Below are 25,520 nucleotides of genomic sequence, written 5' to 3'. Positions count from 1 at the left end.
TACAAATGTCTTTGATACATTGAAGAAAGAATTTATTGGAACAATATGTTCAGTTAAATTATGACTATTTTGGCTTGTGCTGTATCCCAATTCTGTTTTATTTACCTATTTTTTCATGCATACAACATTCCTATTAACTTCTGATGTCATTATATTCTCTGCTTCCCACAGGAGAATAGGCTTTTCTTACCTCTTTTCATTACAGCAGTGAGTAAAACGTGCTAAAAATGTACGTGTGTGTGTGTGTGTGTGTGTGTGTGGTGTCCGGTGTTTACACTTTCAGTGGACATTTCACTCCCAGCCTTTTCCATCCTCAATGCTTTATGTGGTCAGCTGTGGCTCTGCAAACCTGGCCAGCGCCCTGTGGGAAGGCATGAATAGCCCTTGTTGTGCAGCACACCTGTGTTCTGTGCACAGCTGTTTGGTTCACAACAGGGTTGCTGTTAGCATTTATGAAACGTTTTCACACCACCCACCCACTATCCACTGGCTTATAACATTTGCTGGCACTTCTGTCCGGCTTGAACTTTTTTTTTTTTTTTAATTTAAAGGACACCAGGATACTTTATGCATAGGAAGAACAAGCCAAATTGGCACGGCATGTTATTAAAAATATTCCCTCTCTCCTGTGTCAAAGATTGCTCTTTTTCTGTCTGTAGTAAATCTCCAACTATAAGAAAAAATGTTGCTATTTATTTTGCTATTTTTATATATTTTGCTATTTTAATTTTTTTTCCCTAGTTATCAGACAGTTTTGTGCTGGCCAGAATTTAAAGAAGCTGGAACATTACTTTGTCTTTTTCTGCGTATTATTGGAGATGCAGAGTCACCCATCTTGTTTTATATTTTCTCTGTATGTTACATTAAGAAGTTGAGACACTGAGCAATAAAAGTCTGCCAATGTAGAACTTTTTTAAACCCCCAGAACTGATTGGATGGATAACTTTAACTCTTCTGAGAGGAAGAAGGCTAAAATCTCACTTTCCTAGTACTCAAGTCTTCAAAATGGAAAACTGAACTAAAAGAAAAAAACTAAATACAAAATGAGGTGGCTAAGTGAAGCAGGTGCTCCATATGGAGGGGAAGAAAGGCAAATTAATGTACAAACTGCTTCACTTCTATAGGAGAATGCTATTTAAATACGTAGACTGGGAAGACAGCTGAACTCTTCTGTGCAGTTTTATCAGCTGTGTTTTGTATTTCTCCATGACACAGTATGTGGCTCTTTTTTGAAAGCAGGACAATGTGTTTTGACAGCCCTTGGCAGGGAGAGCAACAGTGAGAAAAGCAAACCAAAGATTCAAATTAACATGAGCTGGCTGTTGCGAAGCTGGTCCATCCAAAGCATTTCCCATGAACAGAGAACCTCAGATATTTTAAGATTCAACATAGTGAACTGGGTTAGAAGCACTGTGCTGCTGCTGCCCACCATGCTTCCACCTATGGAGAACTCCACTTTCCTTTGGTAAGGAATTCTACAGGGGCATTTAGCTCTAGACCTGTTTGACAAGGTAAACAGGTCTCATATTGATCCCTATGTAGGGCCTGCAGGGAAAACAGCATCAAGCAGGAAGGCAAATCTCAATTAAATTGCTTTGGGTAACCTTGACCATTTCATTAGGGGATGGCTTCCATGGGACTTTGTTTATTTTGCTATAACTGCTGATGGTTTTTATTTTTTAAACATTTTAATGCTGATCATAAGGAAAAATATTGAGAATTTCCTATGCTTTGTTTTCTAAACCCTTCTAATTCAAAAGAGGAAAAAGTCTTAGAATCAAAGATTTTCTGCTCAAGCTAGAGCAGTTTCCGTGAGGTTCAGTCTTGCTGACTTTATTCAAATATGACTGGTTTGAATAATTCAAAGAGGTCTAGAAAAGAAAACTGTTTAAAATGCATCAAAGTTGAAAAATCTGTTTTTTGTAATTCATGTCCACTTTTGGCCTTGCAGGACAATCTTTTCCTTTCATATTCCTTTGCTGATGGTAAGAACAAGTTATTTTTTGAGATGCACAATCCTACAACCCATCTCTCCATTTTGTGCACCACAAAGTTACTTTCCTGCACGTTCTGACTTCCTAAGAATACTCCTTTTATTTAAGATCCTTTAATTTTGCTTCTCTTCTGAAGAGGCACTCGCCTTCTCCCAGCTCACCACCAAATAAACCTTAATTTAGATAATTCAAAGTATCTGCTGTTTTCTCCTTATTCCCATACCTACCCACATTCTACTTCTCATATCCAGTGCCTTCCCACTCTCATTTCCAGCTGGAAGACCTCCTCTTCCCATTATAGTAAAATTCCCTTAAGAATTATGAGGAGGAAATTAACCCTTCCACCAGTACCTCAGACCTTTATGGTCTGTAATAGATTTTATCTGCACTGGGCCCTGTTAAGAAGAAATTGTTGCAGATGCAAGAAATTAAGTGATTTGCCCAAGGTCATTAAGAAAGTTAATGGATAAATTAAGAGCAAATCTTGTGGATCCTAATTTGGGCTGTGGAATTAGCAATGGTGAGGAGGGTAGAAAGTCCAGGCAGATGATTTGCACTTCATACTTACGGCCAAATATGACACAAATAGAGGCAACCCCAATTCCCGATGAGGAGAGGAGGGAGAGTGGGACATAATTCAAGCTATTCAGATTCTGCTGTTTAGCATTTGCCGATCACTAATGTGATATTTGCAAAGTATAATATTTTCTAACAGCTGTAAGAACAAGAGAGCCTAAAATTTCTCCCTATACATAATATCCATGAAATTGCATTGAATATTGTAATGATGTGTTATGCTGCCATTAGCTCCCCGTGAATACCTAATTTGGAAGGTTAATGAAATTGACAAATGTGTGTACTGTATGTGCATTGTCAGTACTAGTTAATGGCAACTCTCACATTTTTATTTGGAAAATTATATAAAACTGAAAGTGACAATTACTGTAACTTCATCTTTTTTGGAATCTAGCAGAGTGTGCAGTTTATTTAAATAGGGTTGTATGTGTTTTAAATTTGTATACCATCATATGAAGTCCTTTGCTCATCATGCGATTATATACTTAATTTTTGTATGAATGAATGCAAGTATTGTGGTCTTTTACAGCATATTGGGCCATTTTTTTGGCTTTTTTTTGTGTATTCCACACTAAAATACCATAAGTCCTTGTCCTTCTGTTGGCTCAACAGTGCTTGATTACAAAACTTGTGCCATTTAATTCAAAGAGACATCACACATTCAAAATGAATTTCCCCAGGCAAAGAAAGTATGCTAGAGCACAATGAAAGAGTATGCTCTTGTATTTTCTAAACACGACTGAGCACCAACAAGGTCACTAGCAGCTGCTTCCATGTATGAATTTTATGAGATCCTTGAAGTTTGGCCCCTAGTTATTTCTGTGGCTTTAGAGAGTGCTTCTTCAGGTCAAGGTGTATAGAGTCCAATTTGATTTCTTCTTTTGGCTTAAAGCTGTTCAGTTAGACAGTTTCACATAGTGAATGATCCCTTATGGTCCTGGAGATCTCAGTTTCATCTCCTGGGAAGTGAGAAGAGACATTATGGTAATCCTCTGTGATGCACCACAGAATGGATAAGGTTGCCACATCCAAGCCTTGCAGGCTAGAAAAGAGTGTATGGATGGAGTGATAGCTGTACAACCCACTTCCCCTGTTACTTAATTTTTGTGCATCTCTTCAACTTGTGGAGTTTCTTCTGAGGAAGCAGGTGTCGCAGAGGAGGGTGGCTGCCCTGAGGAGACCATATGTGTCACTTCCAAGAACAAAGCAGTCTTTTAAACCCAGCACTATATTGAGCCTGTGAGTCATGAATCTTTAGATCAATAACCAAAATGTTTTTAAATGTGGGGGCAGCCCCAAACAAGGTGACTCAGCACCGCAGCTCCACATTCAGCAGGCCTTGGTGCAGGGTCTGGTTTCAGATGACTGGTCTCTGGAGCGGGCTGGCTGATGCGTGGGGGCTGAGGTGCTGATGCAGGCACAGCTGAGCGGGGTTTGCTTTTTGATACTCAGTACACCTGCTCTGGGTCAGCTTCAGGCAGGAGCTGTGCTCCAAGGGTGTCCAAGGGTTGCCTGCGAGTCAGTGTCCCATCTAACTTTCTGGTATTTTTTATAAGGTGACTTAGAGTTGCTGAGGCTTAAGACATTCTTAGGCTTAGATTCTGCTCTGGCTTTCCCCTTTTTATTCATGTTGTATTATAAATATATGTCAGAATCTACTGGAAGAATACATCTATTTAAATCCTCTCTTGCAGGTGCCGTGGATTTCTGTAGCCTAAATATCCTGAAAACTATTAAACACTTGTCCTTCTCACACTTGACAGCAAGGACTCTTTCTGCTTTTGCTCCAGGCCTGGTGGCCATGTCACATCGGGCTCAAGGTAATGTTCAGGGAGAAGCTGGAGTGCATTAATCATCCCACAGACCTCTATCCCAAAAGCACAGATCATGCTTTAATGTTAGCATCAGCTGTGATTGTCTATCTATATGCAGATTTGAAATAAGAAATTTGGAGCCTGGAAAAGCTTCACACTGAGATTTGTCTTGATAAGTAGGAGTGTTTTGCTCCTCTGTGGATTAATGATTTACTGATAGCTCAGTAAAGGATAAGAGATATTTGCACCTGGCCTATTGAAGGGAGATTTGCATTTGAAAATGTTAGGCCAGTAAATAATCCAGGGAGATGACATTGAAGCCAACACCTGAATGAAGGAGGGGAGATGAATTTGAATGAACCTTCATGCAAAACTCCAAGAAGGAGTACAGGGTTTTAAGTTAACCTTCTTCCTTGGCTGTGAGGTCCCTTCTGCAAATATATATTTGTAGTGGAGTGTGTACACCAGCTCTGAGACACTGTCCCTGTGGGTCAGATGTGGTTTAGATCTTATTTGGCAGTTAGATACAAAGTGAGACAAGAAGAAAAGAGATGATGGTGGGGCCTCTTGGACTTGATTTTAGAGAAAGTTTTCTTTCCTTTTGCAAGCCATATGTTAAAAATCTCTACAACTCTGTTGCTTATTTTGGATTTTATAAATAAGTATTTTTCCTTGCTTTTGACTTGGCTTGTGCTGAGGATGATTTCTAATGTTGGCTAGCATAAAAAACCTATTCTGAAAACTGGAATATGGGCACATCAAATAGTAACATCTAAGTCCTCATGACCTCCCATATCAACAGAAATTGCCAACTATGCGTACTGTGGGACAGAAAAGCAGCTATTAAAGCAGGAAAACTATACTAATGTAAAATATTTTGTTGATCAGCACAAGGCAGGGGGGTCTTGTGCACACACAGAGGGACAAAAAGGACATTGAACCTCAAGTTTTGTGTTCCTTTCCAGGGCTTTGGGGGAGCACAGAAAAAGCAGTTGACATGCTCTAGCTTTCCTTGAAGAGCTCTGCCTCTTGTATATAGAAAGATATTTGGTAGCTCCTGCAAGCCTGAGCATATTTGATAGGCATATGCATTCTTCTGTTCTTTTCTGACCAATATGTTTCTGTACTATGTGTGTGTAAGAGGGAGATAGATAAAATTTCTGATGACGGATCAGATTTCCTTCAAGGCCAGGAACTAAAGTTACGTACTCTTAACTTATTAAATTGAAATAACTTAGAGAAAGAAAGTTTCAAGAAACAAGGGATTGTTTCAGATGAAATGATTTTTCCTCATAAAATGTAATAGGGTCACCAATTTTTTTTCAGCTTTTTGGCATTTCAAGCAGAAGTGGAAGAAGATTAATGGTGAGTAATACTGAGAGATGATGCTGCAAGGACACAATAGGGAATGGCCCCAGAAGTAGCAGGGGACTCCCTAGGCTGGGAATGAAAGAGTTTTGCCATCCAGGGCTTGTCCCATCACCTCTAGTACTCATTCCTTCTAGGAAGCTTATTCCCACCCTAAGGGTAGCATATGTGGAGCCCTGACTCCTCAAAGACCACTGACTTTGTCAACAGCTAAGATGCCACCAAGAGAAAGGAAACCTCTCTAGAAGAATGATCATTTTCATTAAAACAACAAAAAAAAATCTGCTGGAAATCTGGATACAAGCAGAGAGTGTCTACACAGGGCAATAGGAAAAAATGAAAGTGAGTAACATAGCAGAAAATTCTCTTAATATCTGTGGAACAAAACAGAGGTTCCATCTATCAAACAATTGTGGAAAATTATTGATTCATTACGATATATTTCAACATTCAGTGAAAAAACTCTCACTGACCTCAAAAGATGCCAAACTGAACTCAGTGAAAGATAGAAAATATGCCCTGATCATTTAGCAGTAAATTTGGAGAATTAAGGTTTAATTTGCTTTCTAACAAAAAACACCAAGTATAACACACGGAGTCAGAGAGTGGGTTTATTTTCTAATAAAACCCACCAGATATAACACACAGAGAACCATCTTATAACTCCCCTTTCCTCAGCTTGAAACACACCATTAATGAATGTGTGAATGTGTGATACTTGAGGTGTAAGAAATGATACTACAGTAGAAGAGGCAAAAATTATAGTTCACAGCCCTGGGAAGGGCAATTATTCTGTTGCTTCTTAAATATATTTATTTCAGCATATTTCCCTAAAATGACTGTACTAATGAAAAAAAAAAAAAGAGACAGGATGCAATTTCTCTGGCTGTGGTTAGTACAAGCCGTAGTTCTGCCTATGTAGCTGTGTCCCAAGCTAGAAAAAAACTGCTTTGTCACTCAAGAGCAAAGAGTCTTGATTAAAAAACTCATGGTTTAACCTCTGGCTTGCTAACCTTTGGTTTTAAATGTAAGGGGGAAATACTTTACCATTATAGTTTTATTGAATCAAGCAGACACAGAAAAAAGACCAATGTTTTTGATGTGAATTTGTGTTGTGGTACTTTCTAAATGGGAGGTAAAAAGTGAAAAATTGCTTCTATCTGAGACTGGGGCCAGATATCCTACTAAATCTAACCTACCCAGATTTCTCTGCTAATCCTATGCTTTTGCATCTGATGAACTACAATTCAGGATATTTAGCTTTGTTCAGACACTGACAGTATGGAAGTTTTTGTGGCTTGCATGGGATTTCTGATCTTTTATCTATTCTTTGATTAAAGGTATGTTACTCATAATACCCAGCTTTCCAAATTTCCCCTATTTTTTCCATGGTTTGTCATAGTCAAACTGGAATTTCTGCCAGGTGGAAGTACTCTGCCCATTGTCTACTCCAAAATGGTTTAGACTATGTGGAATTAACTTTCCATTATCACAATCCAGGATTAGCAGTGTCTTTCACAATCCCCTTGTCTTCCTTGTTCCCCTGGTAGAAAATCATCTTTCTGGATCATATATAAGGAATTCAGGTGTCACAGAGGTCAGAACAGAATTACCAAAGAGATAGAGGAGGCTAACAGCCCTCCCTGATGAGGTTCAAGTCCTTACCATAGTGTTGTATGTCACATCCTGCCTGAGCTGATGTCCAGTGTATAAAAGCTGGAAATAAATAACTGCACATATCCCAGTCTCTTTCTTTCCTATGTGGGCTCTGTGGGTTTAGTTCACTATGCTAGCCTTTGCTGAACTTCAAATTTGTTATTGTTTTCAGGACAATGATTGCTGTCAAGCCCTGCAGGGACAGGTTTCAAGTGGCAGCTATGTGGGATAAATGCAGCATGTGGAATACAGGGCCTGAGGGATGCTCAGCACCCAGCATTACAGGATTCTGCCTTTTTCTTGTCTTTGGTGAGTCTGCCTGGGTTAATGAGGCTTACCTGTGGGAGTTGTAAAGTATGTTGCTAAGTTTATTTTTGGTGTTTCTTTTAAAAATCTTCTGTGCCTGTTGCCAAACATAAGATGTTTGTTTTCAGACTCTAACTTCTCAGGTAAAGCTGTCATGTTTATTCTGACTCACTACATCAACACATAAACATGAGATTTTTGTTTACATTTATTACTCTTTGTGTATCTTTATATAGCCTGGAAATATTTTTGTCAAGGGTTTATTCATTTCCAGTCTATGAAAGAATGAGGGAAAAAAGTGCCACTACATAACCTAATCTCAGAAGTTGTATTTGAACAATATGTTGGCTGTAGCACAGGAGGATACCGTTAAACCTGAGGCAGGTTTGGGTTTACAGCTTCTGGTACAACTAACAACCTTAGCTTTGACCATCACTTGACATTAAAAATAATTTTCCACTTTTCAACATGAAAGCTGTGAGTCATCCCTGAAATGAGTATTGCCTGTGTGGTGCATTTGAGGAATGGTTTGGGGCAGGTTAACTTGGTTCTATAATCTATCATCCACTTTGCAGTGCTTTAATGTACTAACATTTTCACAGGCTGCAGACAGTGGCTCTCTGCTCAGATTAACCACAAGCTCATTCTGCTTCACCACAGTTTGACCTCTCTGATGTGAATGTGGCTACACATTAATGTGTTTGCAGACTGTGTATGTATATTTGGCTATAGATGTGTCAAGGCATGCATAGCACAGAAATTGTTTTTATTTTTAAATGTGTTTGGTTTTGATTGTGATCTGGCTGGTCATTTATTCCTGGTAAATGATTTTTGTGGTGTCAGTCAGTTGTGGAGTGCTGTTAAATATTGGTCCATTGTTTTAAAAAAACTAGAAGATTATTTGTGGAGAGTGTTACAGAATCAGGTCAGAAAAGACCTTGCCAGGTCATCTAGTCCTGCTCTGTTGCCTTAAGGTAGGTAGTCTGGACCAGTTAGTCCTCCCAATGTAATTTCTGGTATCTTGTCCTGCTCAGCATGCTGTGACTCCATCTTATTGGAACGGACCTCTATTTATTTCACAAAAGTGAGCCACAGGCTTGTGGAAACCAGATGAACCCTCCTGCTCCATCTCCTTGGCTAGGGACATAGAGAGGGGTAGAGCAGGCAGCAGAAAGTCAGGACTGAGCTAGGACAGCTGAAGCTCTCATCTGAATGCTCTCAAGCATTCACATCCTTGGCTTGGGGTTGTAACTGCTGAGTTTGGATCCTTGCTTCTCATCTGCATCAGGTCCTTCACACTGACCTCAGCAGAGGCTGTTCTGAAGAGAGGAGCAAGCTCATCCTGCTGTCCATTGAATTAGTAAGTGCAAGTAGCCCCTGTGACTGGCTAAATGACCGGACGTTGGAGGGAGACAGCAATATGCCACAGGAATGCATGTTCTCACCTGAGGCACCAGCACTCAGTCTTTGCTGTGCACTGCAAGGTCAGCACCTCCAGAGGATGACGGGATCTCTCAGCAGATCAGTGCTGGTGAGGGATGTGGTTACTTCCAAATGCTCTTGCAGTTCTCTCCATCCTTAGTAACCTCTCCATACTGAAATGTGCTGGGCTGTTGTTGGCAGCAGGTTCTCCCAGTGAATGATGAGCAGGGGGAAAACCTGGCTGTCCATCTTGCCAGCCTGTCACAGAGTGCCAGCCAGGCTGTGTTCAGTTGCTGTGCTCTGCAGTGCCCAGCCCCACCAGGGTCTGCTGCACCGTGCTGGGGTGTGGGGCTGGGCTGAGGCCAAGGCCAGGCTTAAAGATATACCCCTCAGACACTACTTTCTTATCCAGCCTGGTTTTAATTTTCATTGCTGTAGTTTTAAAGGAGGTTGTCCAAATGGTCAAAGAGCACTCCCAGGAGCTCCTTCAGGGGTTTATTTTTGAAGAACTCTTTCTCATTCGCTTTGACATGAGACATGCAAAGGTAATGTGCTCCTCTCCCTTTCTGTCTTTTTTTTTTTCCCCTAGCGTGTAGGAACTTGTAATCGGTTTCATTGTGCAGATGAAAAACTGTATCTTGAGCAATCTCTATAAATGTCACAGGGATGTTTTTTTTTCAAGTATTTACTGAGAACATTTTATGTTTTAGTGTTTCTATCATAAATACCTTTTTGTTAATCTTTCACCCTCGCTAAATCTATTACAAGCTTTAATCAACCTTTCTAAGCAGTAATAAAATGTTATCAGCAGTTGGCAAAGATTACAAGTGACAGACCCTAATGTTTTCTAATGATTGTCATTATTTAGAATGTTGGTTGTAGTTTTACAGAAAAATAATTAGATCTATCACATATATTTGAAGAGAGGGGAGTGTAAGTCCTCAGATAGTTTACTCTCAAGAAGTCTAATTTGTAAATAATTACTTAAAAAGAAATAAACCAACAAGCTAGAGCTGAATGGAAATTCAAGATCTGTTTAGGCAAATGAAGGCAGAAGAGAACATGCTTTATGTTTAAAAGGCAAGATATTCCCCAGGTGAATACATACAGTTCAAATCTTTCACCTACAGGTCAACAAGACATGAAGTCTGAGTTTCTAAGCACCTTCTTTATCATCTTGCTACATTTCTACATTGTTACATAAAAATAGGCTTTCTGAAACTCTTATTTTGTATTATGCAGATGATCTTTCCTTTTAGGAAACAGTCAATACTGTTTCACTTACATGACATGTTTCTGCAACTGGAGAAGTGAAAGGTGAGAATTTCTCGGTCTCCTTAAAGTTTAAAAATTTTGGGTGTGTTTCTTTAAATTTGTTTTATTTTGTTTTGTTTGGTTAGATTTGGTTTATACAGGAATATCATCTAAGCACTATGTTATGGGTGAATTTCAGTGTTGAGGTACTCAAACAAGATACATTTCCACGAATTCTCAATGGTGTGACAATATTTTAGTTCTTACTGTCCTGATGCAGGTTGTTGCTGAATCCAGAGAAGATGCAGCCCTAGGCTTAGCACAAGCTAAGTTTGGTATGTGCTCCATGCATGGTGTTCAGTCAGCTGTCCCACACCTCCTGTCTCATCTCCCTATCCACCATGGTGCAGCAGCTTCCTGCCTCCAGGTTCTGTTCTGTCCCTGAAGCCAAAGAAGTTTTTACTGCAACCCTGGTACATCCCTTGGGCTTTAAGAGGATCACAGCCAGGATCTATTCTTGGGCAGCAGTCCAATGGAATCTTCTTCCTTTTTTTGTTTTATCTTCTGTTGTATGACCCCTAGATGTGTGCCAGTAGAGAAAGGCCACCCACCTATGAAGCAGCACATCAAATACTCATAGTGAGTATATCTACAGTACTCCCAGATGCTTGCTTGTGCCACAAAACTGAAATTCTCACCAGACCAGGCAGGGAATGTTTTATAGTTTAATGTTGTTTCATGCCCAGTGAATGTTCACTGCTGACCTGATTTCAGAGGGTGTAAAAAACATCTGTGCAGGTGTTTAGGTCTTATGGATGTGTTCCCAGAAGCAAGCAGACATGTAGAGACACACACACACACACACACACACACACACACACACACACACACACACACACACACACTCTGCCCCCCCTTCAATCCTTTAGGCTAAATGATCAGTTTAAGCACAAGTGTGGACCAAATCAGATTAGTGTAACTGAACTGGATCTTAGCTTTTCCGTCTCAGACCTCATCCAGTCTGCTTTTAAGCCTCAAAACTGGAACTCATTGCCCAAGTGCACCCTTTTCCCTGGCATCAGTTTTCCTATTGCTCAGCACGTGAATCATCTATGCACTCAAAATGCACTTGCAAGTGATTATTAATTTCTGTGTATTTTTTGAAAATCGTGGTTTATATCTTGTGGTGGGTTTCTGTTGGCCAATGTAGATGCTGACGCTTTATTCCTGTCATCACCTCTTAGGCATTTCTAGTGTTATGCTGACTGCCTTTTTTTGTCTCTAGTGATCTCTGTTTCTGCATATTCCAGAAACTTTCTTGTTTAACTCTGTTAACAAAGAAAGAATGAAATGTTTAAAAAAATTAAGCTGATCTTAGCTCCTTAGTAAACACTAACTGGTACACTTTTTCTAAGCAAACTAGGCATTTTTAGGAATTAATTTATTTTTTCAAACTCTCCATTACTTTGGAGAAGGATGGGCATCCTAAAGACGTTAAAAAGGAAGCAGAAAACCCAACTCAAAAGGATTGGCAGTGCTTAAAGCTAGCATTTGGATTATATCTGCGAGATGCAGCAGCAGTGTTTAAATGGGAAATTCCAGACTATAAATTCTTTTTCAGCTAGATTATATGCAGTACAAGTGCTGACTTTCAATTTATACCTTTGATATGACTCATTGAATGTTCTGATTCTTAGTTTATTTGTCCTGTCTTCAGCGAAATGGATTGAATATAGGGTTATCCAACCATGGTGCGTTGTCTCTGTGCCTCAGATGTTATATTGGTGAAATCTTAGTGTCTGGCACTATCTAAGAGGAGTATAAAAATTTGATTTGGTCTGCAGCCAGTTTTCCTCCCACTCTGGAACAATGATGGAACATCTGGAGAACACTATTCATTAACCCAAATCCTGAACACTTCACATAATACCTGATCCTGTAAGAATCTGCTTAGTTTTCCAGCCTGTGTAATTTGTGCTGGATGCAGCTAGAGCATATTTAGTCAAAGGACCTTGTCTCTTACATTTTTGAGCTTTTATGTGACATTATATTTTGTCATAATTGATGATAACAAGATTTCCATTTGTTTTCTGATTTTAAATGCCAGTTACATGCATGGTGGCTCATTCCATTCTCTCTCCTCCAGAAATTTCTCTTTATTTGTCATTTGTATTTTCAGCTGGAGACCTTGGGGTTTTATTTTACCCAGGGTCTCAGCTGAAGCCATATGCCAAGAGGCCTCTTAACTTTCGTGAGGATGGATCTTGGAATATCAGACTGGCACCAGTGTGCCACTTTTATTGTTTTTCCTGCTTTCATAATCTCCCCTTCTCACAGTGGCAGATGCACACCAGTATTGTGGCTGTCAGAATAGCCATTTTCCTCCTGGGGTTTGATGCTGTGCTCTGGCCAGCTGCTGTGTGGTATACAAAAGGGATGCAGTTGGTACATCCCAAGGTTTGAATATCCCCTGTGATTTTACATTCTGTGCTTGCCTAAGAAAGGGATTGTGTTTGTGTCTTCTCATGACCTCAGATCCTCAGCATGGATTTGACTTTTGATGAGACTAAATAAAGCTAAACTCCTTAACTCTTATTTTAAAATGACTGTCCTAATGCAAAACATGGGAGCTCATCTGTTTGTTATAGGAAAGGAGGAATGAAGCTGTGGTTAGAGCACTCTGGAACTCTTTTCTCCCTTTACAGTAAAGGTATGATCTGTGCTTGACCTTGTGCAATTCACACAGACTGAGATCCAGAAAACACTTATGCACCTAAATCCCACTGTGGGATTTAGCCACCTGGATAGGAGAAAGGTCCAAATTTTCAAAAACCTAAGGTTTTCAGAACACTTCATCTGCAAAATGAAAGTGGAAGCTCGTAGTTTTCTTCAGTGGGCTGTCACGAGAACAGATATACCATGTTTGTAACATGTAACTCATCTTTGTTAAGCCCAAATGATGAATCAAAAGGATGTAAAAGTGTATGTTATCCCACTACCTGCCTTTTCTACTGATGTTTTCAAAATGTATCATCTGCTGGCAGGATTTGGCACAAATGGAAGAGGGTTTGGGACCATACCTGAAAATTCTGTCTTTGCACTTTATCGATACAGCCTCCAAAGGCTTATATAAAAACAACTCAGATGTTTTTATATAAACCACTTTTCAAGGCCTTGACATCAGCACTGCTGAAAGAGTTAAGGACATTAGCTGGGTGCCATAAAAATACTTAGTATCTTGCATCTTCAAAGCAATGTACAAATATTAACTAATTAATCTTCAAAATAGCCTTACCTCCACACCCCACAGTCAACCCTGATTAAAAAGTAAATATTCCTCATGCATATGTAATCAGGGCCCAGAACTTTATGCTCTAAGAGTGTAATTGACTTGTTTCTTGTTTGTGATTTTGACAAACAATTCAGAGTAGTTTAAAGGATGCAGGGCCAGAGGGAAGGTCAGTAGCAGTGTTCAGGTATGGAGTGAGAAGTACTTCCTCCCCAGATGTCATCACTATTTCTGGACTTCTGGACTTGTCTCTCTTATATCAATGTGAAAAGAAATATTTATTATATGAAATACTGTGCCTGTCAAGTCTGAACTACAGTGACAGTAATGGTACTTCAGTATACTTTGTTAGGTACCTAAATTTCAGCTTGCTATTGCTCTGTGTTTTTATTGGTGTGCAGAAGTGCACCACAAGTCAGTCCACTTGCTTCAGTTCTTTCTTGAGAGTGGATCTGTCACTGGACCCATCCAGTTACAAAGTGTAATATTGAAATCAAATTGATGGCTACTGCAAAATTAGGGGAAATTTCTGTACTTAAAAAAGGTATGTATTAATTCATCTCAGATTAGATCTTGTCTCTTAAATCTGACCCTAATATCGCAGATGCTTCATCACAATTGATTTGTCTTGTGCCACTGTGACAGTGACATTTAAAATAAAAGCACTTTGTGACCACTTAGTGAAAACTGTTCTCATCAGACCTGAATGCTGCTGCATGAGTGAGGGTCTTCAAAGAGCACTTACTACTTTTAAATGTTTTGGTAGAATAGGGGTACACAAAATCCCATTGTGATAGTCATATATTTACATCTGGAAACATCTCAATGAATAAATCCTAATAAATACCAAAGATAGCCTTAAGCTGTGGCAGCAGAGGTTTGGGTTGGACATCAAGAGGAATTTTTTCACTGAAAGGGTGATCAGATATTGGAGGCTGCCCAGGGAGGTGGTGGAGTCAACACCCCTGGAAGTGATCAAGTAATGACTGGACTTATTACTGTGGTTTAGTTGGCTTGGTGGTGTTTGGACAAAGGTTGGGCTTGATGGTCTTGGAGGTCTTTTCCAACCTTAATGATTCCATGATTCTGTAAGACAATATGAATGTCAGGCCTGCAGCCACACCAGGCTTCCAAATTCGACATGTGGCAGAAGGCAGTTCTGTGGCCCTGTGGGTCAGTGCAGGATAGGGAGGGATTCAGGATCTACAATCCACTCACAAGTCTGTGGGATCAGTTAGCTGTAGGATCAAGATATTGCAACAATTTGCTACTGTTGTGCTTATCCTTGATTTTAGAGCCTGGGTACGCTGTCTGCTGAACCTTAGACCTTGTATGTATTACCACAGATTCATGTTGTTATCTTGTCTGGCTGAGATCTGAGACTTAGAAGATGCTTTTTTTTTAGTTTGTTTGCTTGAGAACACAGTCCTCCTGAATGACTGCAGGAGGTTGCTCCATTCACTGTTGCAGCATGTGGTTAGTTCTTTTCTACTTCATGCTTTAAGGATAAATATTTCAGGTGCTGAAGTGTATTACTGCCAGGGATCAGAGATTATTTAAAAAAAATTAAAAATTTAATTTAATGGATTTAAAAAAAGTCTCAAGTCAGGCAGTTTAGCTGAGTTGGTGGGGATGGATAATTGCATCAAGAGATGAAATGTACTTTTATATGGAACAAGTTTAGGCAGTAGCCATAGTTGCATTGTGACCATGGTATTTGTTATTTGAAGGGCTTGGCTTGGGACTGTGAATTACCATTGCAGTGCCTTTATCAGCAGAATGCTGTATACTTGGCAGCCCAATAGTGTTCTGGACACATAAAGCACCACGTATATCTTCTGGAAAAAACAGAGTTTTAAAGATCACAAAGCAGTTCTAGTAATGAATAATATTTATAGAAAACCGAGTAAATTGGAACACTTGTTAAGATATTAAAATATGCTGCGTGAAATTCAGGTGTGGTTGCTTAAAAGAGTTGAAAATAATGGATTCTTGCTGTGCCCAAATTGAGTTTAGTTTGCAAGATATTCCTGGCCTTGCTTTTGAATATTAAAAAACCAGCATTTGTCACATAACCACTTCAGCACAGTTCAACACACCTGGGTGCATGCCACAGTGGGATTAACTCTGATCTAATCACTAAGGAAAGTGGTCTTTTCAGGTCAGGACTGAGGTCATGATTAGACTGTAGATAGAAAATTATTCCTCCTCTCTCTGAATCACGCTTATTTACAGTATCAGGTGGTGTTCACTCATGTCTTCTCATTTCATCATTGAAATGCTAATATTCATTCGTCAGTGTCACTGATACTCCACGTGTTTGTGGGAGCATGTTTTATATTCTCAAATAGGCATTGCATTAGCGTTTTCAAAGGTAGACCTTTGTTAATACATTTTGGTAGCTCTATATATTTAATTAGGTCAATGGCTTCAGTGGACATTGTTTCCATCCATTGTAATAATATTGGGCCCTTGTATTTAGCTTGTCTTTAGTGAAGCCAGAAAGTGCATATGCAATGATCTAAGCAATTGGAAAACGTAAATAAACCATAAATTCTTATCTTTGTGTTGAAATGTTAAATGTTCACATATCGTAAATCTCCATGCACCAAGGATGCTCCAACAGTATGAATTAACTGCTTGTCTACTCTGCTTTCTGGTTTACATCATCCCATAGCCTTTTCAGCAAGTAATTGATTAAAATACGTATACTTAACAAGGACAGCATTCTTATTAGAAATGAGTATATTAGAAGTAGTATTGTGAGATAAAATATTGGAATCAAGTTGGAAAGCAGCAGAAGGTAATAGCTGTAAAATCTTTTAATCCTTTCTGTCTCCTTGCTCTCAGTTTCCTGGATCTGTTTTGGTATAGAAATATCCAGAAGCTCTGTCTCTCACAGCTCCTTCACTCCTGGAGACTATTACATCAGAAGTAGGGGTCATTTAGCTCAGCTTTTTGGATGTCCCATAGTATCCTCTTGGTGTAGGATTTAACATTCTCTGCAAATGCTAGAGCCAAGCTGGATGTGCTATGGAGACAGGTTATAGTGTATTTCTTCCACTGGCCAACTCATCTGCATGTAGAAAGTAACTGATTTTCATTGGCATTTCAGGACTTTGAGACATGGTGCACTCATTAAATTCGATTCCAAGCTGACATGTGAGATTTACCACTACCAGCCTTTGTGAAGGGATGTCTCAAAAAGTGGGTAGTTCCAGGCAAAATGGAAGCTAGATGTACAATGGAACCTAGATATAGATAATGTCAAAGGTTGTTAAAACCATGGATAGAAATGGTAAGGATGCAAGAAAACCAGGGCTTCAGCAACAATGTTCATGAAAATGGAAGAAAAATTGGTGGAGAACATGGTAGACCACAGATAAATGCACTGTGACTGCTCTAAATCTAAGCTCATTTTCTTGATATGCTTAGCAGTCCTCAGAGAGACATAGGGACTGCTGGGGTGTGGTTGGTGTCACCCTGAGGCTGACATCTGATTTTAGATTAGTGAAGCCTCTGTTCCTGTTCCTCAGATGTAATGACTGGAGTCTAGTCTGCTGCATCAGACATGAACACCTACTTCATAAACAATTGGAAACAGGTGAGGTGATTTGTGCTCTGGTCATGCTGGAGACACACCACATGGTTTTCACCCATTCCACTGCAAAGGGAGGGTCTGAAAGAGCTGTTTTGTTTTTGTAAATGAAAAAGGAGACAAACCCTCCACAAAAGGCCAGGTGGGTTTTCACAGTATCTGGAATACAGCAACATGAACTTCCCAACAAACAGTGCAGTTTATTTTCTTTGTATTGACATCAAAGAGATTTTGCTGCTGCATCTGGCAAGGGAGGGTACAGAGTTGGGACCAGAATTTTCATTTTGGAGCCCTTATTAACCTCCTTTTGGAACAGGTAAAGAGCAGAATGCAGATGTTGCTGGAGAAATAAATCCTACATTAAATATTGCACATGTATCTTTGCATTAGTCCTGCTCACATATGCTTGAGGGACAATGTGTGTGCTGAACTTTCTGCTTTTTCTTAGGCACAAGCTAGTAATTTGGGCACTCATGTCCACCTTAGGCACCATGAACACCTAGTAGGAAACATAATCCAGTTTTGTCATCCAAATCAGAAGGAATATTGTTTTAATGCTGGCAGGAAAAACAAAATGTTCCTGGTTTGTGAGGGTACAGTTGTTTGAAAGGTGTTTGGTACCTGGAGACTTGTTTTTCTCCCTCCCCCAATCTCTTGCTTCTGTAATGGATTTTCTGCTCACATGTATCTTGGGCTCATCTGAGCCAGTGTCAGCAGTAAGCACTTAGAGCAGCACGGCTGCAGTGCCACTGAAAGCCTTCCTGGGGCTCATTCCTGACATCACAACAATGCAATGCACTGAGTCAGGAGCTGCTGGTGTCTCAAAGGTGCTCAGTGCTTTAATTTTCATTGCCTGTGATCAGTTGCTAAAAAAGAAAATCCAAACCATTCTATTTTGCAATAGGAAAACCTTTTTCAAGTCAAGCCATGCATTCCTGGGGTACTTGGATTAGTAGATAACCCTCTCTTTGTTTATAGACACATATTCAGCTGGTATGAATCTCGTTCCACACTTAACGCTATTGCAGCTTAAGTAGTGTTCCAGAGCAAGGCTCTGTAATCAGGCAGCACAGTTTGCTTTGTGCTTAAGAATGGAGAAGAGTATCTGTGCTCTATTGAATATCTCCTAAATATTGTCAAGAGTAATCTCTTTAAAGATATTGTTATTGTACAAGGCAAAAATCAATCATCAAGTTGAGTTGTCAAAGAATTTTTATATTTGACTAGCATGCAGATTCAAACCCTATTAAATAGAATGAATATTCTGTATACAAATACAGGTAGGATGTGTAATGATTTTGCCACAATATATTTTTCACATTGAGTTTGGTAAAATTAAAAACTATAGTAGGCTAAGCAGACTCCCACTCTAATAAATGCAAACTCTATTTTATTAATATGTGAAACAATAGACAGCTGATGTACTGTAAAATAGTACTTTCCTTTTTCTGTCTTAAATACAACCACTGTGTGACAAGTGTTTGCCTGCTGCAGAAATGAGGACCATTTAAATATTTAGCTATCTTATACCTTGGTGTTTCTCTGACTGAGACTCTTATACCTGAAGGCATGTGTTCCCAAGACCTTTTTTGCCATGCAGTTTGTACCTTCCTGTGCACATAGTTACTGACTGGAGAAACATCTTGTGGTACAGCTGCTTGACTTTAGACTGATTCATTCAACAGAAGTTGCAGACACAGTGAAATCAAATGTGGCTCTTAGGGTCACTGAATGTTAGTTTATTTTTGTGTTTGTTTGGGCCAGATATGCGCTGGAGAGGATAACCACAGGTGTAAAGCTCAGAGGAAGGTAAAGATACCTTGCTCCCAGGCCATTCAGGTGTTGTGTGCCACTACCCCTTTGGCAAACATATTGAGAATGGGCAGTAATCTCTGGTGAATAACTCCATCAGCAGGCATTTGGACCCTGCAAAGGAGCCTTCATGCTGCTCAGAGATGGCCCAGGATTCCAGCCCCAAGGAATGGCTTAAGCAGGTACATGTGGGACAGGTGAACTGCTGTCACCCTGCCATATCACCCAAAGCTGTGGTCCTGTGCACTGGAAGCAACCTGCAATCTCTGCCTTTTTGAAGCCTAGAACTTTTCATAGTTGTTTGGAAGCTAGAAGGAGAGTTAATGATACATGTGTCAGAAAAAGTAAGATCTGCCATGCAGCTGTGCAAAAGTTTTAATCTTACGTGCTTATTTCATGGAGAGTCACCAAAGATGGAGAAAGAGGGTTCAAACGTCAAGAACTGGTATTTACCACTGGAAAAAAAAAAATCAGTAAGTGAAACATACTTCTCAGTGCGAAGCTTTTCATTAATGAATTGATATGGTGTGGTATGAAAGAAGAAATAAAGGGTTACACTTTTCCTAAAAATGTGGAGATTTTTTTTAATGCTGCGGCATTTGTGACTTGATTTTCCTCTGTAAAAGTCAAGGTTTGATTATAGTTCCTGCATTATTATTTATAGTTTAACAGTTATACATGCCACGTCCTTGGCTGTGGCATTGCAGTTTGCACCATCTATGTCTGCTTCCTAAATTTATTGATCTCATTAGAAGATAAAAATGACAAAGATAGCTCATAATACTTCTGAGAAATGTAAAACCATTAGCAGGTCATTGTCAAAGTTATAACATGTCCTTTTAAGCTGCTTAGCAAACTGGTGGCAGCCTATGATACAGGGATTAACCTGTGCCAGGAGTGACTGAGAGGATCGCAGTGGATGGTTAATATTCCGCCTGCCTACAAAGCTTTGAAACTGCCTCACAAAATGATACAACAAAGCGATAAACAGAAATACATTAAAAACAAAGGGAACAGAAGTTTACTTTTCCTCTTCTTTATCCTGGTCTCTGACATATAAGAAGCAGAATGGGTGTTAGAGCTTCTGTCTAAAATTAAGAGTTACTTTTAAGAAGATGGGTTATGCTCCCATTGGGCAAAGGAGCGTCTTAGGCTTTCCTCTGAGTGCAGGCTGACCTTGGCCAAGACCCCAAGCCAGCTTTTCCTCAGGTGGGACCTTGACCTCTCCTAGAGCCGTGTTTAAGTGCACAGTAATAACAATGAGTATTTCAGACACACAATGAACCACTGTATTTTGAAGCCAGCATTTATTGCCCCAGACATTCCTCACTGCCCAGGATGCCCACCAGAGCAATGGACATAACAAGATTTGCTACTTTTTTTCGGAAGACCTATACACCTGCATTGTTTTTATTGGTTACATTTCTTCCCTTAGAGAAATGGCTGCAAGTGCTGGCTGATTTTTCTATGCTAACTGAACTCGGCTTACAGAGAACTAATTTATACTGGCAGAACACATACTGCTGTATAAGATTTGGGCTTTCTGCATTGGCTCTCAGGGATAGAGCAGGATAGGTGGTTAAGGAAGATGTTAGCAAAAAGACTGATACCTAGTGGGTTTTTTCAGCATTTCACCTGACTCTTGGCTCACAGTGGAGGGCATGGCATTAGCATTAGACACAGTTACTGCCAAATGCCTTTTGGGGTGATTGAGCATGCACAGGTGGGCTCTGACAAGAGGAGCAGGAAGAAGACAGAAAGAATAGAAACCCAAACCCCCATTCACTGTTGTTGAGCATCATATGACCTGATTTACACCAATGCATTGCACTCTCTTAGGTGCAATTTATATGCACATTCCAGTAACAAGTAAACAAGTGTTAGGGCAGTGATGAATTAGCCTAGACAACAGTTTACAGATTACACAGGAGAGAATAAGGATAATAACAGTATTAATAATTTCAGTTATTCATTCTATTTTTAACCTATTAATGGCAATTTGTTTATTTTATCTATCAGGAAGTCAGAACTACCAGGAAGGGGACCCTTGATCACCTGTACACAGATCTCTCCCAAAAAAACTTGTTTCTGTTTTCTTTTTTCTATTTGCATAGCAGTAATTTCAATTTGGTGAGGCAGTAGAATTTTGGTTAGACCACACATCTATAAATTAGGTGTGATAGTCTATTGTCTAAATCACCAAGGTGGTTTTGGTTAACTGGTGAAATTTAAATTCTCAGAATGCTTCATAACCATGTTGTATAAATATTAATGTATATAGGCATTCTCAGCCATTAATTGCCCTGTATTGGGGTCTGGTCTGCTAATATTTGACTGTAATAGAAATCCACTTGATTTAGCAAAACAACCTTTAAAGAGTATTTTCCCAATCACAGATCTTGTAAATGCTGTCATGGGATGCAGTCAATAAAGAATGAAAAAAAAAGCTAATATCTTGAATAAAATTGTGTAAGGAAAATTGAATCCATTTCTTAGACATTTCTGATCTTTAAAAATAATACTTTGGTTCTAATTCAGACTAGAAAAAAATCCCAAAAATATAAATTCTCCTGCTAAAGACTTAGTTATAGTGGCTCTGGCTCTAAAAGTTTTCGCCTTTTCTCACTTCCAGCCACTGGGTCGAGAGAATTCTTTAATTTCCATCATAAGAGTAGCCTCCCAGCCTGACTTATCTGGGGGCCATGCAAAAAACTGATGAACACTGATTTTAATACTATTGCCATCATTGGTGCTCCAGAGCTATGGGTGTTTCCCATGGGTTTCTGTCCCAAAATCCTGCAATGGTTTTGCTGAATATCCTTACTTCTGAAGGATTAAGGCAAACTTGTAAAGCTGCAGAAAAGAAGAGCAAGAACAATTGAAAGTCTGAAATTGCTGGCTGACATTGAGAGATTAAAGAAGATCAGTGTACTTAGATTATCTGAGAGAAGGTTAAGAGGCGGCTTGATCATGGTCTCAAAGTCCCAAACACAGAAACAGTTTTCCAATACAGGAGGAATCTCTAATTTAGCAGACAAAAGCCATTGCAAGGTCCTGTGATTGAATGCTTAATCTGGATAAATTCACACAAGATGTAGCACTTTAGAGATTGCAGCAGTTTTTGTTGTTTTTTTTTTTAAGGTACTGTTTGATTCTTAATAATTTTAAGATTTCAAAAAACATATCTTTTTCTAAAAACTGTCCTACTTTGACCAGAAATTATAGGGTCTATGCAGAAATCACTGGGTGAAATACTGTGGGTATATGTTGTGCCCAAGGGCAACTTATATAGTCATAATATCAGAGTTTATTAATTCTGTGTCAATGAATATTCCCTACCACTACATAAAACGGGCTCATATAATGTACTATCATTTGCAGTTTTCTAACCTTAGTGTCATTATTTAGAAGCTATCAAAACTGTTTTTGTACCTCTGTGTGCTTAGCCCAAAGAAAAGGAAAGCTAGTTAATATAAAAAGATATTTTTAGCATTTCTGAAAGCTTCTTATGCCAATCCCTGAACAGAACAAGAAATTTCTCCAAAAATGCAAATGCTCTGTCTAGAAGCAAGAGTATCATTTTAACTACTTCATCATTATGTGTCACTCCCTATGTATAGTAAGTGCTGCGTGACAGTTGTTTCTAAGAGACAATCAGGGACTTTTCCAATAACTATGTAATTATATTTCATAATATATGTATTTATGAGGCATAGGGCTTTATGCATTCAAAGCACTTAGGAGTCATTAGCTAATGCTCATGGCACCTCTGTGGAATAGGTAAGACTATGGTAAGGGCAGATGGTCCTCAAGACCACATAAAACACTGCAGCCCAAGAAAGAAATAAGGGTTGGTACCTTCCCATTTCCAAATTACATGTTCAAGTCTCCAAATATTGTATTAAATATATAACTACAGGAACACTGCTTTTAATATTATGTACTAACCCTCCATCTCTTGCACTGCTTTTATTGGCCTCCTAAACTAATACACAGAGTAATGCTATGACGCTCTACCTAATTTGTCAAGATCAGCAACGTTAACCTCTATAGTTCTTACAAGGTCTTGACCTTACTTACTGAGCTAGTCCTACTGAAATTAAATCGCTGCATGAAAAGTACATTTCATTAAAAATTACCATGAAGAGGAAGTGGTACTATTTCTTTTCAAAGTTTGCCTTTATTTAACAGATCAATGGCATTATGGTTTGGCAGTAAAGTCCATAAAGTGGCAGAGACTAAGTGCTTGCTCTGCCGAGTTCAGTCCTTGCTTTTAAAAGAATGCTTTATGGAAGGGACCTCTTAAGAAACCAATAACAGGACAGCATAAATAAAATTTTTGAAAGAACCTCCAGACTTTTTTGAGTCCATTCTGTCCATTTTTATGTGCAGAAGGGAAAAATATCTTTCTGCCATAGATAGACAAATAGCCTTTCACGAAGGATTTCTTGGGCCCAATACCTACCCATAGTTTTTCTCTCCTTAACCCTGCATGTCTGGCAAAAGCATCTTATGTAGCATCTTACATGTAGCTGCTGTGATAGCAATGCAGACTCCAACCAATTAAGTCTTATTCACGAATAAATCTCATGCATGACATACTCAGAGGAGGAACTGATAATAACCCCTCTCATCCAGAAGCTTTCCAGTGACATATTATGTGTTCTTATTATGTTTTCCATGAATTTTGGAAAGTGATTGGCAAGGCAAATGTAAAAGACACGGTTAGGGTAGAAATGCATGGAAGGAAACTATATATTCAAAACCTGACCTTTTGTCTGGATAAATTTTACCCTGAGTTTTGGGCACCAGCAGGCATGGCTCCTGGACTTCATTGCTCCTAGGGATTGTCACTGTACAATGATGATTAGTCAAATTTTAATTGATGATTAGTCAAAAAACTTCTGTGTAATAGACAAAGGGAGAAATGGAAGGATTGCCATAGTGTCATCTCATAGCCTAACATGAATATATTGCTATATTTCAGAGATGGATGAACCAGATGAATAATCCTATAGCAGGCCTTTTCATTTTGACCACTTCTGATCAAAGCTAATCCAAAAAAACCTAGGAAAATATGAATTCTACTGAGCTACTAATATGTGTGATTTGAATTACAAAAGGAAAAATCTTACTTCCAAAAGGACCAAGTTTCCTTTACTCTTTTTTTTTGTTTGTTTCTGGCAAAAGACATGCAAATGTCAGAGGGATGCAATATCCTACTCAGAATCTTGTGAAGTCAGCAATATAAAAAAGAAAAGTTTATTGAAAAACCAAACAACCCACAAACACAAATTCAGTGTTTCACTATAGAATTAAAAGCCAGGTACAGAGAAGGCAGAAGTCACAGATCAGTTTCTTTCATGTTTTTAACTTGCCTCATTCCAGATAACTTCTGGTCAGCTACTTGCCACCTAGGCTCATCTCAAAAACAGACATGAGGAGAAGAAGAACCATGATTTTTGCAGAATAGGATCCTTGCACGTGGAGGGATCAAGGACCTTTGCAGGCAATGATATACAGAGCAAAAGCAGATCATTAGCCTTGTAAATGAAAAGGAAAACAGAATAATGATATTGTAAAATACAAAACAACCTGGTAAGGTAGGCACATCCTCTGCATTTACAAATGTTTATTTAAATGCAATCTATGTTACATCATTTTATGGCTGGGCAATACAGCTTACAGCTTGATCATATAATGCCTCCAAAGGAATATGATCATTTGCAATATCAATAACTACCAATATTCTGCTATTGAAAAGGTCTGGATAATAAACATTCCCTTGCACTTCCTGTAGCAGGGAAATAGGACATTCAGAATTTCTAAAAATGTACATTGAAATGATTTTTTAATTTCAATGCTTGGTAGCATCTGAAGCCCAGATATTAGATTTTTTCTGAACTCCAAAATTACTCAGCTCAAGAAAAATTAATAACAATAACAATAATAATAATAAATTTAAAAACACAAGAATTTAAAATAATGGGAGATGATTGAGTTTTTCTATATGTATCTTGCAGCTATTTTTGAAGGGCAATTTAGGGTCTGAATATTGAAGCTCCATCATTGAACTTTGTGGCTGTGGTACACATTTTGAAATAATATCTTAGTAGTTAGCCAGAGTGTCCTGTCCAGAGAGAAGAGAATAAGGCAAATAATATACAGCTGCTGTTAGTCGCCACCATGGCATAATTTACAAGTTTAAGCACTTTGGTTTTGGGGAAATTTTTTTTCAGAATATCGTACTTCCAGAAGAAGTAGATGTTTTTATGGAAAACTGACAATATCCCAATACAAAAACCTTTCCAGATCTGTTAATGAGAAGTTTAACGAAGGGTTCTCAGCTAAGAGATATTATATTTAACTTTATGGCATAGCTGCTTGATCAAAGGTCCTTAGTTCTGTAGTGTGGAGTGTTTTAGGAAGAA

At 38.9% G+C, this 25,520-nt stretch overlaps 1 long non-coding RNA gene across 2 annotated transcripts in view; it reads left to right on the top strand.

Moving 5' to 3' along the window:
• Positions 1-4,262: 4,262 nt before the first annotated feature.
• Positions 4,263-25,520, top strand: part of LOC106628128 (uncharacterized) — a 30,291-nt gene continuing 9,033 nt past the window's right edge. For both annotated transcript variants that reach the window (XR_015772207.1, XR_015772206.1), the window contains exons 1-3: positions 4,263-4,390; positions 5,711-5,749; positions 7,581-7,717. This is a non-coding gene — a long non-coding RNA (uncharacterized LOC106628128). The remainder of the gene's footprint in view (positions 4,391-5,710; positions 5,750-7,580; positions 7,718-25,520) is intronic.

Source organism: Pseudopodoces humilis, chromosome 3 (assembly GCF_049639895.1).
Source record: "Pseudopodoces humilis isolate 2021_Gansu_Grassland_sample_001 chromosome 3, ASM4963989v1, whole genome shotgun sequence".
NCBI lineage: Eukaryota > Metazoa > Chordata > Aves > Passeriformes > Paridae > Pseudopodoces > Pseudopodoces humilis.
This window is presented reverse-complemented; position numbering and strand designations above follow the sequence as displayed.